Raw genomic sequence first — 12,899 nt, 5'->3', positions numbered from 1 at the left:
AATGGAGGGATGCTTTTCTAATTGGAGGGCTGTGACCAGTGGTGTTCCACAGGGATCAGTGCTGGGACCTTTGCTCTTTGTAGTATATATAAATGATTTGGAGGAAAATGTAACTGGTCTGATTAGTAAGTTTGCAGACGACACAAAGGTTGGTGGAATTGCGGATAGCGATGAGGACTGTCTGAGGATACAGCAGGATTTAGATTGTCTGGAGACTTGGGCGGAGAGATGGCAGATGGAGTTTAACCTGGACAAATGTGAGGTAATGCATTTTGGAAGGGCTAATGCAGGTAGGGAATATACAGTGAATGGTAGAACCCTCAAGAGTATTGAAAGTCAAAGAGATCTAGGAGTACAGGTCCACAGATCACTGAAAGGGGCTACACAGGTGGAGAAGGTAGTCAAGAAGGCATACGGCATGCTTGCCTTCATTGGCCGGGACATTGAGTATAAGAATTGGCAAGTCATGTTGCAGCTGTATAGAACCTTAGTTAGGCCACACTTGGAGTATAGTGTTCAATTCTGGTCGCCACACTACCAGAAGGATGTGGAGGCTTTAGAGAGGGTGCAGAAGAGATTTACCAGAATGTTGCCTGGTATGGAGGGCATAAGCTATGAGGAGCGATTGAATAAACTCGGTTTGTTCTCACTGGAACGAAGGAGGTTGAGGGGCGACCTGATAGAGGTATACAAAATTATGAGGGGCATAGACAGAGTGGATAGTCAGAGGCTTTTCCCCAGGGTAGAGGGGTCAATTACTAGGGGGCATAGGTTTAAGGTGAGAGGGGCAAAGTTTAGAGTAGATGTACGAGGCAAGTTTTTTACGCAGAGGGTAGTGGGTGCCTGGAACTCGCTACCGGAGGAGGTAGTGGAGGCAGGGACGATAGGGACATTTAAGGGGCATCTTGACAAATATATGAATAGGATGGGAATAGAAGGATACGGACCCAGGAAGTGTAGAAGATTGTAGTTTAGTCGGGCAGTATGGTCGGCACGGGCTTGGAGGGCCGAAGGGCCTGTTCCTGTGCTGTACATTTCTTTGTTCTTTGTTCTTTGTTCCCGACAGTTACCCGACTGCCCAGCGGGAGGTCACCCGGGGGTTGAGGTGCGGGCAAGCATGCTGTGTAGATTCACGTGACAGAGGCAATGTATCAGGTACCACATCTTTTAATGGTGAACATTTTAGTGTGACAAATTTCTATTCCCACCAGCTAAGGATAGTGACCTCACCAGTGTCAACTCAGAGTTCCACAGTCTTCCTGATCTTCTGTGGTCTACTGCTACATCTAGGTTAGCCCCCAGGGGGCATATCAGAGTTGGAGGCAGCCAGCCTTTGACGCCCTTGGCAAACATTCTCACGGTTATACAGGCTGTGCAGTGCCACCCTGGTCTGCCCACTCCCTTTGAGACACGCCGGTGTCAGGAGGGGGCGGGATTCAAAAGAACTGGAGACCGCCATAGTCTCCTAGGTGGCAGGCCCCGGGTTAGGCTCCAGTGCTTCCTCCTGCCTGAGGGTGCCCGTAGGACCCTGCGTGACTCCATGGGACAGCGGTGCAGCTGGGGTGAGCTCCAGGAGTCTTTGAGCCATCTGCTTCTGCCAGTCCTGGAGGCTTCCCATTGTCTGCACCATGGTGTCGGCGCCCTCAGCGATGGTCCTCAGTGACTGGGCCATGCTCTGGTTAGCAAATAATAATTGGCTAACTCAACAATAATTGAGAGAGAACCTGGCATTGTTTACCCATTGAGCCATTACAAAACTCACGATATAGTAAGAAGGTGCCCCAACTTTATACAGTAAACTGCAGACTATTGGAAAATGTGTTCTCCAAAATGAATAGACTGCTGTCAGTGTCACCGTCACTGCCACATTTGTTTCACTATTGGAATCATTGGGTGAGTTTGGCCTGTGAGCTAAGAAAGTATAAAAAAGAGTTAATTTTCTGAATTTAGAGTGTAAAATGAATAAAGGGGAAATCATGTGCTATTATACAGCTGTTTTATTTCGTTTTTGAGCAATATTCACCCAAGCACTCAGCAGCAGCCGGCACTAGTTATTGTCAAGCGTTTTAATTGCCTTAAATGAAACCAATATTTGGGCTTGAGTTTTTTATAGACCCTCTGGCACTGTTTCACTTTAAAAGGGAGAATAACAGTGGAGAGTCGACTTTTCCTTTTAGCTGCTCTCAAGATGTGGACAATACTCAGAAGATTGGATGTATTACCCACACTTGCTGCCCTGGGGTCAGTTTTGCACTTTTTCCTGATATTAACACTTCACGTGGGATGTCACTTCCCCAATGTCCTGTCTAATCAATTTCTTGCGATCAGCAACTAATTTGTTGAGATTAATCGTGATCTCCAATATGAGTATATCCTAATCAGGACTCTGACCCCATGATGTGATGAATGCCTCGCTTGTCTCAGCAATCTGTGGGTTTAAATAGGATCACATTGAATGTTTTGCAATGGAGAATGGTTAATATTATCAAGAAAAAGATGTTCATTTTGCTCCATGACCAAATTTTCTCACAAAATCAGCAGTCGAGTTTTGGATGAGCAGGGAGAAGATTATGGGAGACAAATAGAAAGATAATTAAGCAACAAAAGCAAAGACATTGAGAGGGGTTCTCCGTTTCTGAGACGAAGTGCTGACGCCAACGGAGAATCCATAGACTTTGACGCCAGAAAAGTCAGCGCCACACCTGGACCGATTCCACTCCCGTTGAGGGGCTAGCACCGGCTCCACGTGGAACGCAGTCGATTCCCAAGAAAAACGGTGCGGGATTGGCCGGGTCCGTGATTGACACTCGGGAGGCTGACAAGCGGCAACCACACACTCCCCATACAAACACACATATCGAAGCCAAAAAGATAGCACTGATTGTGCTGGAGCATGCCCATACAGCTGATGGGTCGGCTGGTGCCCCTTACCACCCCTGGCACTAGGTTTAAAGTGGGCTGTTAGTGGTGTGCGTAGCTGCATGGCTGCATTGCCAGCCGTAGCAATGATGCTCCATGTCCGATAAATGCTCCGGTTGGTCGATAAATCCCACCCTGTATGTTTTCAAGGCGGAGTTAGATAGAGCTTTTGGGGCTAAAGGGACCAAAGAGTGTGGGGGGGGGGGTGGAATGGGTTACAGTGTTGGATGATCAGCCATGATCATCATGAATGGTGGAACAGGTTCAAAGGGCCGAAAGGCCTCCTCCTGCTTCTATTTTCTATGTTTCTATGTAAGCATTGTGATTCTGTTGAAAAGCTTCTTGGTTGTAAATACTCTGTTCTGTTATATTCAAACATTTTATGCAGGCAGAGGGGCACAATCTAACGATTCGGGCGCGATGTGGCCGGTAAATGTGATGAGAGCCGTTTCAGGTGATTCACCCAGCTTGTCACGCCTCGCAAGATCTCATGGGATCTTCCGGCTGAGTTCCATCTCTATAGTTGCTAATTAGTTTGCAGAATTTTGAAAGCACTTAAATGGCTGCGGATAACGAAATCTCATTGTGGTAAACCACTGTATTGTATAGTATTGTATTGTTACATGCCTGGGCTTCTCCCTGCTGGCTTTGCCTGTGGCTCCTCCCCCCGGGCTCATGTATAAAGATGGCTGGTCTCCGCCTCTGATCCAGTTCGGGATCAGAGGACAGGAGGCTTTCTGTTTAGTGTATTAAAGCCTTAGTTACATTCACCACTGGTCATGTGTTCATTGATGGCATATCAATTTAATACACTAAACATCTAATATGAATTCATCACTCAAGCCTGATCGCCTGGAGCTGGACCCACAGGCAGCCGTCGCCACTGCAACTTTTGAGCACTGGCTAAGCTGCTTCGAAGCGTACCTCAGATCCTTCACCGAACAGTTCACCGACCTCCAAAAGAAGCAGATCCTCCACGCATGGGTGAGCCCGCAAGTCTTCCTTCTCATCAGGGACGCCCCCTCGTATACAGAGGCGATAATGCTGCTGAAGGGACACTATGTTAAGTCTGTGAACGAGGTGCATGCTAGGCACCTTCTTGCCACGAAACGACAACGCCCTGGGGAGTCACTAGCAGAATTTCTGCGTGCCTTGCAGGTACTCTGCCGGAGCTGTGACTGCCAGGCGGTATCGGCTACCCAACACGCGGAGCTGTTGATCAGGGATGCTTATGTCACGGGCATGAAATTGAGCTACATCCACCAGCAATTGCTAGAAGGGGGTACACTCGGCCTCCCAGAGACAGTGCGGTTCTCAAACTCGCTGGAGGTGGCCTACCAGAACATGGAGGCCTATACCTCCGACCGCGCAGCACCCTCATGGACCTCATGGGCGCCGCCATCATCCGACCCAGGTGCGGCGCCAATGCCAGAAGCCCCAAGTGCTACTTTTGCAGCCAGGGTAATCATCCCCGACAATGCTGCCCTGCACGGAACGCGACTTGCAACGGGTGTGGGAGGAAGGGCCACTTTGCGAAAGCCTGCCAGGCCCGATCTCTCCCTAAAGCTTCTAGGCCCAGCAGCGCGGCCTGCTGCCTGTCGGGGCCGCCCCCAGCTGCTGCGCCACACGCCATGTGCGACACATGGGTGCCGCCATCTTCGCCGCCATCTTCAATTTAGGCCGCCACGTGCAACCCATGGGGGCTGCCATCTTTAACGCCATTTTGTACTTCTCCCGCCATGCGCGACCCACGGGGACCGCCATCTTTGATGCCATCTCCGATGCCACGCGCGACCCATGGGGGCTGCCATCTTGGGTCCATTCCGCAGCCTCCCGGGAGCCCTGCACACCCAATCATACGCTGGCCACCGCTAACTCCGACCGGCCTACCCATCACCTTCTGAAGCTCGCCTCCATCACGCTCGACCAGTCCCGGCCTCATCACCTCACAAAATCGACGATGACCGTCCGGATCAACGGGCAAGAGACGGCCTGCCTTTTCGCCTCCGGGAGCACAGACAGCTTCATACACCCAGATACGGTAAGGCGCTGCTCGCTCCCAATCTTACCTGCGACCCAGAAAATCTCCCTGGCTTCTGGATCACATGTAGTAGAAATCCGGGGGTTCTGTGTCGCGACCCTTACTGTACAAGGCGTAGAGTACACTAACTTCAAACTCTATGCCCTTCCCCATCTCTGCACTGCCCTATTACTGGGGCTCGACTTAGTGTCCTACGAGAGGGGATCATTGAAGCTAGTAACAGCCCCTGGAGAGCCCAAGTGGTGGTCGTCAAGACTGGGGAGAAGCAGCGGATGGTCATCGACTACAGTCAGACCATCAACCGGTACACGCAGCTCGATGCTTACCCCATCCCCCGCATATCTGACATGGTCAACCAGATTGCGTAGTATCGAGTCTTCTCTACAGTTGACTTGAAGTCCGCGTACTGCCAGCTCCCCATCCGCCCAGAGGACCGCCAAAACACTGCCTTTGAGGCAGGTGGCCACCTCTACCACTTCCTCAGGGTTCCCTTCGGCGTCACCAATGGGGTCTCGGTCTTCCAACGGGAAATGGACTGAATGATTGACCAGTACGGGCTGCGGGCCACATTCCCGTACTTAGATAATGTCACCATCTGCGGCCATGACAGCAGGACCATGACGAAAACCTCCGGCACTTCCTCCACACCGCCAAACTCCTGAACCTCACTTACAATAAGGAAAAACGCGTTTTCCGCACAACCCGCCTCGCCATCCTTGGCTACGTTGTGGATAACGGAGTCCTAGGGCCCGACCCGGACCGCATGCACGCCCTCCTGGAATTCCCCCTCCCCCACTGCCCCAAGGCCCTGAAGAGATGCCTGGGGTTCTTCTCCTACTACGCCCAGTGGGTCCCCAATTATGCGGACAAGGCCCGTCCGCTTATTAAATCCACCGTTTTTCCCCTGATGGCTGAGGTCCGCCTGGCCTTCAACCGCATCAAGGCAGATATTGCCAAAGCCGCGATGCATGCTGTGGACGAGTCTATTCCGTTCCAAGTGGCGAGCGATGCATTGGACTTTGCGCTGCCCACTACCCTCAACCAGGCGGGCAGGCCCATGGCCTTCTTCTCCCGTACCCTCCATGCCTCCGAAATTCGACACTCCTCCATCGAAAAGGAAGCCCAAGCCATTGTAGAAGCTGTGCGACATTGGAGGCATTACCTGGCCGGCAGGCGATTCACTCTCCTCACTGACCAACGGTCGGTTGCCTTCATGTTCAATAACACACAGAGGGGCAAGATCAAGAATGACAAGATTCTGAGGTGGAGGATCGAGCTCTCCACGTACAACTACGATATCTTGTATCGACCTGGGAAGCTCAATGAGCCCCCAGATGCCCTATCCCGTGGTACGTTTGCCAGCGCACAAGTTGACCGACTCCAGGCCCTCCACAATGACCTCTGTCACCCGGGGGTCACCCGTTTTTTTCATTTTATCAAGGCTCGCAACCTGTCTTACTCCATCGAGGAGGTCAGGACCGTGACCAGGGACTGCCAGGTCTACGTGGAGTGCAAACCACACTTCTATCGGCCAGACAGAGCGCAGCTGGTAAAGGCCTCTCGCCCCTTTGCGCGCGCCTCAGCGTCGATTTCAAAGGACCCCTCCCCTCCACTGATCATAACGTGTACTTCCTCAACATTGTTGACGAGTACTCAAGATTCCCCTTTGCCATCCCATGCCCTGACATGACCTCTGCCACCGTCATCAAGGCTCTGCACAGTCTTTTTACCTTGTTCGGGTTCCCCACCTACATCCATAGCGATCGGGGTCCTCCTTCATGAGCGACGAATTGCGCCAGTTCCTGCTCAGCAAGGGCATCGCCTCCAGCAGGACGACCAGCTACAACCCCCGGGGCAACGGACAGGTGGAGAGGGAAAACGCGACGGTCTGGAAGGCCGTCCTCCTGGCCCTATGGTCTAGAAGTCTACCAGTCTTCCGCTGGCAGGAGGTCCACTCCGTTGCGCTCCACTCCATCCGGTCGCTCCTGTGTACTGCCACCAACGAGACTCCTTACGAGCATATGTTTCCCTTCCCCAGGAAGTCCACCTCGGGGGTCTCGCTCCCGTCCTGGCTGACAGTCCCAGGGCCCGTCCTCCTCCGGAAGCATGCGAGGAGCCATAAATCAGATCCCCGGGCAGCACGGTGGCGCAGTGGGTTAGCCCTGTTGCCTCACGCCGCCAAGGTCCCAGGTTCGATCCCGGCTCTGGGTCACTGTCCATGTGGAGTTTGCACATTCTCCCCGTGTTTGCGTGGGTTTCGCCCCCACAACCCAAAAGATGTGCAGGGTAGGTGAATTGGTCACGCTAAAATTGCCCCTTAATTGGAAAAAATGAATTGGGCACGCTAAATTAAAAATAAATACATAAATAAATAAATCATCGAGAAGGTCCTGCTCCTCCATACCATCCACAATATGCCTACGTGGCACATCAGGACGGGCGACAGGACACAGTCTCCCTTCGGGATTTGGCACCAGCAGGTTCCCCAGCGACCATCACCACCACCCCCGGCCCTACACCGTCTTCCCCCGCCTCTACCCACCTACCTCAAGAACTAGCACCCCCAGGCCCACCGGCGACCATCACCACCACCCCCGCCCATACACCGCCCCCCCCTCCACCGACTCAACAACTGGGTGAAGAAGAGGACAACATGCTCCCAGACGCGCAGGTCTCGACACCGGTGCCCACACCACAGCCAGGGCTGAGGCGATCACGGCAGAAGGTCAAGGCCCCCGACACTCTTGATCTTTAAGCCCCCTTCACCCCCGCTGGACTCTTTTTTTAAACAGGGGGGTGACTGTGGTAAACCACTGTATTGCATTGTATTGGGTTGTTACATGCCTGGGCTTGTCCCGGCTGGCTCCGCCCGTGGCTCCTCCCCTCGGGCTCATGTATAAAGGTGGCTGGTCTCTGCCTCCGATCAAGTTCGGGATCATAGGCCAGGAGGCTTTCTGTTTTGTGTATTAAAGCCTCAGTTACGTTCACCACTCGTCACGTGTTCATTGATGGCATATCACTCAATAAGTACCGAGCTTTCATTGTCCACATCATGCCTCAGGCCAAAGAAAAAGCAATGGACACTCCTTCTATGCTAACCTTGGACTAAAAGCTGGCTGCTACTCATGTCTGATGTCGCGATACTGATCCCGTCCACAGTGGGCAAGGCCTAAATTTGTATATTCAAGTGTGCCATCAGGCTCATTTGAATATGCTCTCACCGGATCTAACCCCCATTGACTCAGAGACCTCGAGTGAGCACTGTTTAGCACTGGTCTGCACCAATGTGGACCAGGCGGAATAGCACTTGGAGGATTTTCCAAGAAATCAGAGGCCCCCGCCCGGGTAGTCGGCCTCTGGGCAGGGTGGTACCCTGGCACTGCTGAAGCCACTTGGGTGCTTTGGCACTGCCAGCCTGGCACCTGGCAATTCAACCTGGATGCCACATTGGCACTTCCAGAGTGCCCAGTTAGGACTGCCAGACTGGCAGTGCCCAGGTGGCATTTTACCTGTGCCTGGGGGTACAGAGTTGGGTTTGGGGGGCTCGATGACCCCCTTATAGGTGAGTTGAGGGGATCTGTCGGCTGAGGTGGGGAGTCTGGGGATTGGGGCATTGTTTAAAAATGTTGCCCTGATCTCTTCCTGCACTGGCGAGTGGAGTGCGTCAGTGCAGGAAATGAGACTAAGTGCGGCCTCTGGGGAGGCGATCCCCGCTGAGGCTCCGAAATGGAGAGTCCCGTTTAAGTGTGGGGTCGTTCTCAGCGCTGCCAGCTCTAGGAAACACCCGGCTAAACCGGCTCAACACGGGTGTCTGTTTCATTTCTGTTAAATTGTGCCCGAGCTGTACCAAATTTTCAAGCTCAGCAGTTTTCTACAAGTTTATAAACATGTGGTTATAAGGAAACATATGCTGGCCCAGTGCTTTGTACTCGATACAATGGAATAGAAGAAACTGAGCATGCATAATCAGTGGTTCACAAAGTTCCCTGCGTTGTCTCTTTGTGATGGTAAGATAAATTCACAATGAAAAGCAATAAAGAAGTGGGCAAAACAGCTGATTACATTGCTTGCTCACTTTACCTTGATTACCTTGCAAGAGTGAATGGAAAAACCTTGGAATCATTGAGGAGACAATTAGATGCTGCAAAAGAAGAAATGATAGGATAGTTCTGGATGAGTAAACTAAGACAGCAGAATGGACATTCTCCTCCGTAATTACCATCTAATTTGTGAAGTGGTCTGCATCTGATGTCCTCAAGAATTGAATAACTTCAGGGGTTTTATAGCTGATCTTAAGTGATCCAATTCTATCTACTTTAAGATTCGACTTCAGGCTGAGTTCCATCTCTATAGTTGCTAATTAGTTTGCAGAATTTTGAAAGCACTAAAATGGTTGCGAATAATTAAATCTCATTTTCTACGGAGTTTTCATTGTCTACACCACGCCCAAGGCCAAAAAACAGCAATGGACATTCCTTCTACGCTGACCTTTGACTAAAAGCTGGCTGCTACTAAGAAGCTGTAGATGTTTCCCATGGTGTACAAGGCATTAACTATAGCAGCCATGAGTTTACTGGTCTCCAGGAGGAGGACTGGGAAGCAGGTAGGGAGTTGGGGAGCAATGAAACCGCTGGGAAGCACGTTTGATCAGCTTTCCACCGCTGGGGCATTCTAACAACAGTTGGACCGCAAGCAAAGAGATTGCCTGCACGAAGGAGGCAGGCAGTCGATAACAGTATTTAAAAGTTTAACTGGAGACCGTTGTGGCCTGGCCCCGCGATTGGGGCCCACCGATCGGCGGGCCGGCCTCTCGGGCTGGGGGCCTCCTTTCTTCCGCGCCGGCCCCTTTAGCCCTACGCCATGTTGCATCGGGGCCAGCGCGGAGAAGGGAGACACTTTGCATGCACGCATTGGCGCCGGTGCCACTGCGTATGTGCGGACCCCGTGGTGCACAGTTGACACCGGGATCAGCAGCTGGAGCGGTGAGGGTTGCTCCAGTGCCGTGCTGGCCCCCTGTAGGAGCCAGAATTGCTGATCCTCCGGCCATGTTGATGCCGTCGGGAAACGTGACGCCGTTTCCGACGACGTCAACAGTTAGCCTCAGGATCACAGAATCCCGCCCCAAGTCTGCCTCATTACACAGCACCATATGATCATTAACCTGCACTCATAGCTTCTCCTTTAACTTTGATTTTCTTATTTTCCATATAACTGAACCCTCCGCCCAACTGTTGGGTTTAAAGCCCTATCTACAGCCCTAGTTATGCGATTTGCCAGCAGTCTGATCCCAGCTTGATTCAGGTGAAGACCGTCCCATCGGAACAGCTCCCTCCTTCCCCAATCCTGGTGCCAATGCCCCATGAATTCAAATCCCTTTCTCCCGCACCAAACTTTGAGCTGTCGCTCTCTGACCGGTTAGTAAATCTGACCAGGTGTCGAGTGGCAAGGAGTCAGGAGGGCTAGAAGGGGTCATGAAAAGTCATTGGCGAATAGGGTTAAGGAAAATCCCAAGGCTTTTTACACTTACATAAAAAGCAAGAGGGTAGCCAGGGAAAGGGTTGGCCCACTGAAGGATAGGCAAGGGAATCTTTGTGTGGAGCCAGAGGAAATGGGCGAGGTACTAAATGAATACTTTGCATCAGTATTCACCAAAGAGAAGGAATTGGTAGATGTTGAGTCTGGAGAAGGGGGTGTAGATAGCCTGGGTCACATTGTGATCCAAAAAGACGAGGTGTTGGGTGTCTTAAAAAATATTAAGGTAGATAAGTCCCCAGGGCCTGATGGGATCTACCCCAGAATACTGAAGGAGGCTGGAGAGGAAATTGCTGAGGCCTTGACAGAAATCTTTGGATCCTCGCTGTCTTCAGGGGATGTCCCGGAGGACTGGAGAATAGCCAATGTTGTTCCTCTGTTTAAGAAGGGTGGCAGGGATAATCCCGGGAACTACAGGCCGGTGAGCCTTACTTCAGTGGTAGGGAAATTACTGGAGAGAATTCTTCGAGACAGGATCTACTCCCATTTGGAAGCAAATGGACGTATTAGTGAGAGGCAGCACGGTTTTGTGAAGGGGAGGTCGTGTCTCACTAACTTGATAGAGTTTTTCGAGGAGGTCACTAAGATGATTGATGCAGGTAGGGCAGTAGATGTTGTCTATATGGACTTCAGTAAGGCCTTTGACAAGGTCCCTCATGGTAGACTAGTACAAAAGGTGAAGTCACACGGGATCAGGGGTGAACTGGCAAGGTGGATACAGAACTGGCTAGGCCATAGAAGGCAGAGGGTAGCAATGGAGGGATGCTTTTCTAATTGGAGGGCTGTGACCAGTGGTGTTCCACAGGGATCAGTGCTGGGACCTTTGTTCTTTGTAGTATATATAAATGATTTGGAGGAAAATGTAACTGGTCTGATTAGTAAGTTTGCAGACGACACAAAGGTTGGTGGAATTGCGGATAGCGATGAGGACTGTCTGAGGATACAGCAGGATTTAGATTGTCTGGAGACTTGGGCGGAGAGATGGCAGATGGAGTTTAACCTGGACAAATGTGAGGTAATGCATTTTGGAAGGGCTAATGCAGGTAGGGAATATACAGTGAATGGTAGAACCCTCAAGAGTATTGAAAGTCAAAGAGATCTAGGAGTACAGGTCCACAGATCACTGAAAGGGGCTACACAGGTGGAGAAGGTAGTCAAGAAGGCATACGGCATGCTTGCCTTCATTGGCCGGGGCATTGAGTATAAGAATTGGCAAGTCATGTTGCAGCTGTATAGAACCTTAGTTAGGCCACACTTGGAGTATAGTGTTCAATTCTGGTCGCCACACTACCAGAAGGATGTGGAGGCTTTAGAGAGGGTGCAGAAGAGATTTACCAGAATGTTGCCTGGTATGGAGGGCATAAGCTATGAGGAGCGATTGAATAAACTCGGTTTGTTCTCACTGGAACGAAGGAGGTTGAGGGGCGACCTGATAGAGGTATACAAAATTATGAGGGGCATAGACAGAGTGGATAGTCAGAGGCTTTTCCCCAGGGTAGAGGGGTCAATTACTAGGGGGCATAGGTTTAAGGTGAGAGGGGCAAAGTTTAGAGTAGATGTACGAGGCAAGTTTTTTACGCAGAGGGTAGTGGGTGCCTGGAACTCACTACCGGAGGAGGTAGTGGAGGCAGGGACGATAGGGACATTTAAGGGGCATCTTGACAAATATATGAATAGGATGGGAATAGAAGGATACGGACCCAGGAAGTGTAGAAGATTGTAGTTTAGTCGGGCAGTATGGTCGGCACGGGCTTGGAGGGCCGAAGGGCCTGTTCCTGTGCTGTACATTTCTTTGTTCTTTGTTCTTTGTTCTTTGGGATGCTGCAGTGGTTGGTAGGCTACTGGCAGATTCCTGCGCATCATTGTCAACACTCCCCCCGCCCCCCCCCGCCCCCCCCCAACCCCCCCCACCACCCCTCACACTCCCATCCTCCTGACCTCTGTGAAAAGCAAGGCCAGGGCATCAGCAAACTATTCAACTGCAGAGGGAATTGCACACATGGCTGACCCAGTTCTCTCATGACACGCAAGCACTCACACTCTCTGGTGATCAGAAATGGGATCTCTGCCTTTTTTATTTTTACCCACATCCATAATGCTACTACTGCCATCCCAGCTGTACTAACAAACACAGCACCAATCAAGGATTGATCCTGGGCCTTGGCAACATGGTTGTCCTACCTAGCCACTCCTGATTTTCTTTGTTTGCAAACTAATTTCCTTCCGGGGAAACTTTTCCTGCTTTGCAGTTCGGCATTTTGGCTGAGAATCTTCTGCAGCAGGAGATACAAAAGTCTGAGAACACGCACTAACAGGTTCAAAAACTGCTTCTTCCCCGCTGTTACCAGACTCCTGAATGACCCCCTTATGGACTGAACTGATCTCTCCACGCATCTCCTCCATTGAA

Source organism: Scyliorhinus torazame, chromosome 12 (genome assembly GCF_047496885.1).
Source record: "Scyliorhinus torazame isolate Kashiwa2021f chromosome 12, sScyTor2.1, whole genome shotgun sequence".
In the NCBI taxonomy this organism is placed as follows: Eukaryota; Metazoa; Chordata; class Chondrichthyes; order Carcharhiniformes; family Scyliorhinidae; genus Scyliorhinus; species Scyliorhinus torazame.
This window is presented reverse-complemented; position numbering follows the sequence as displayed.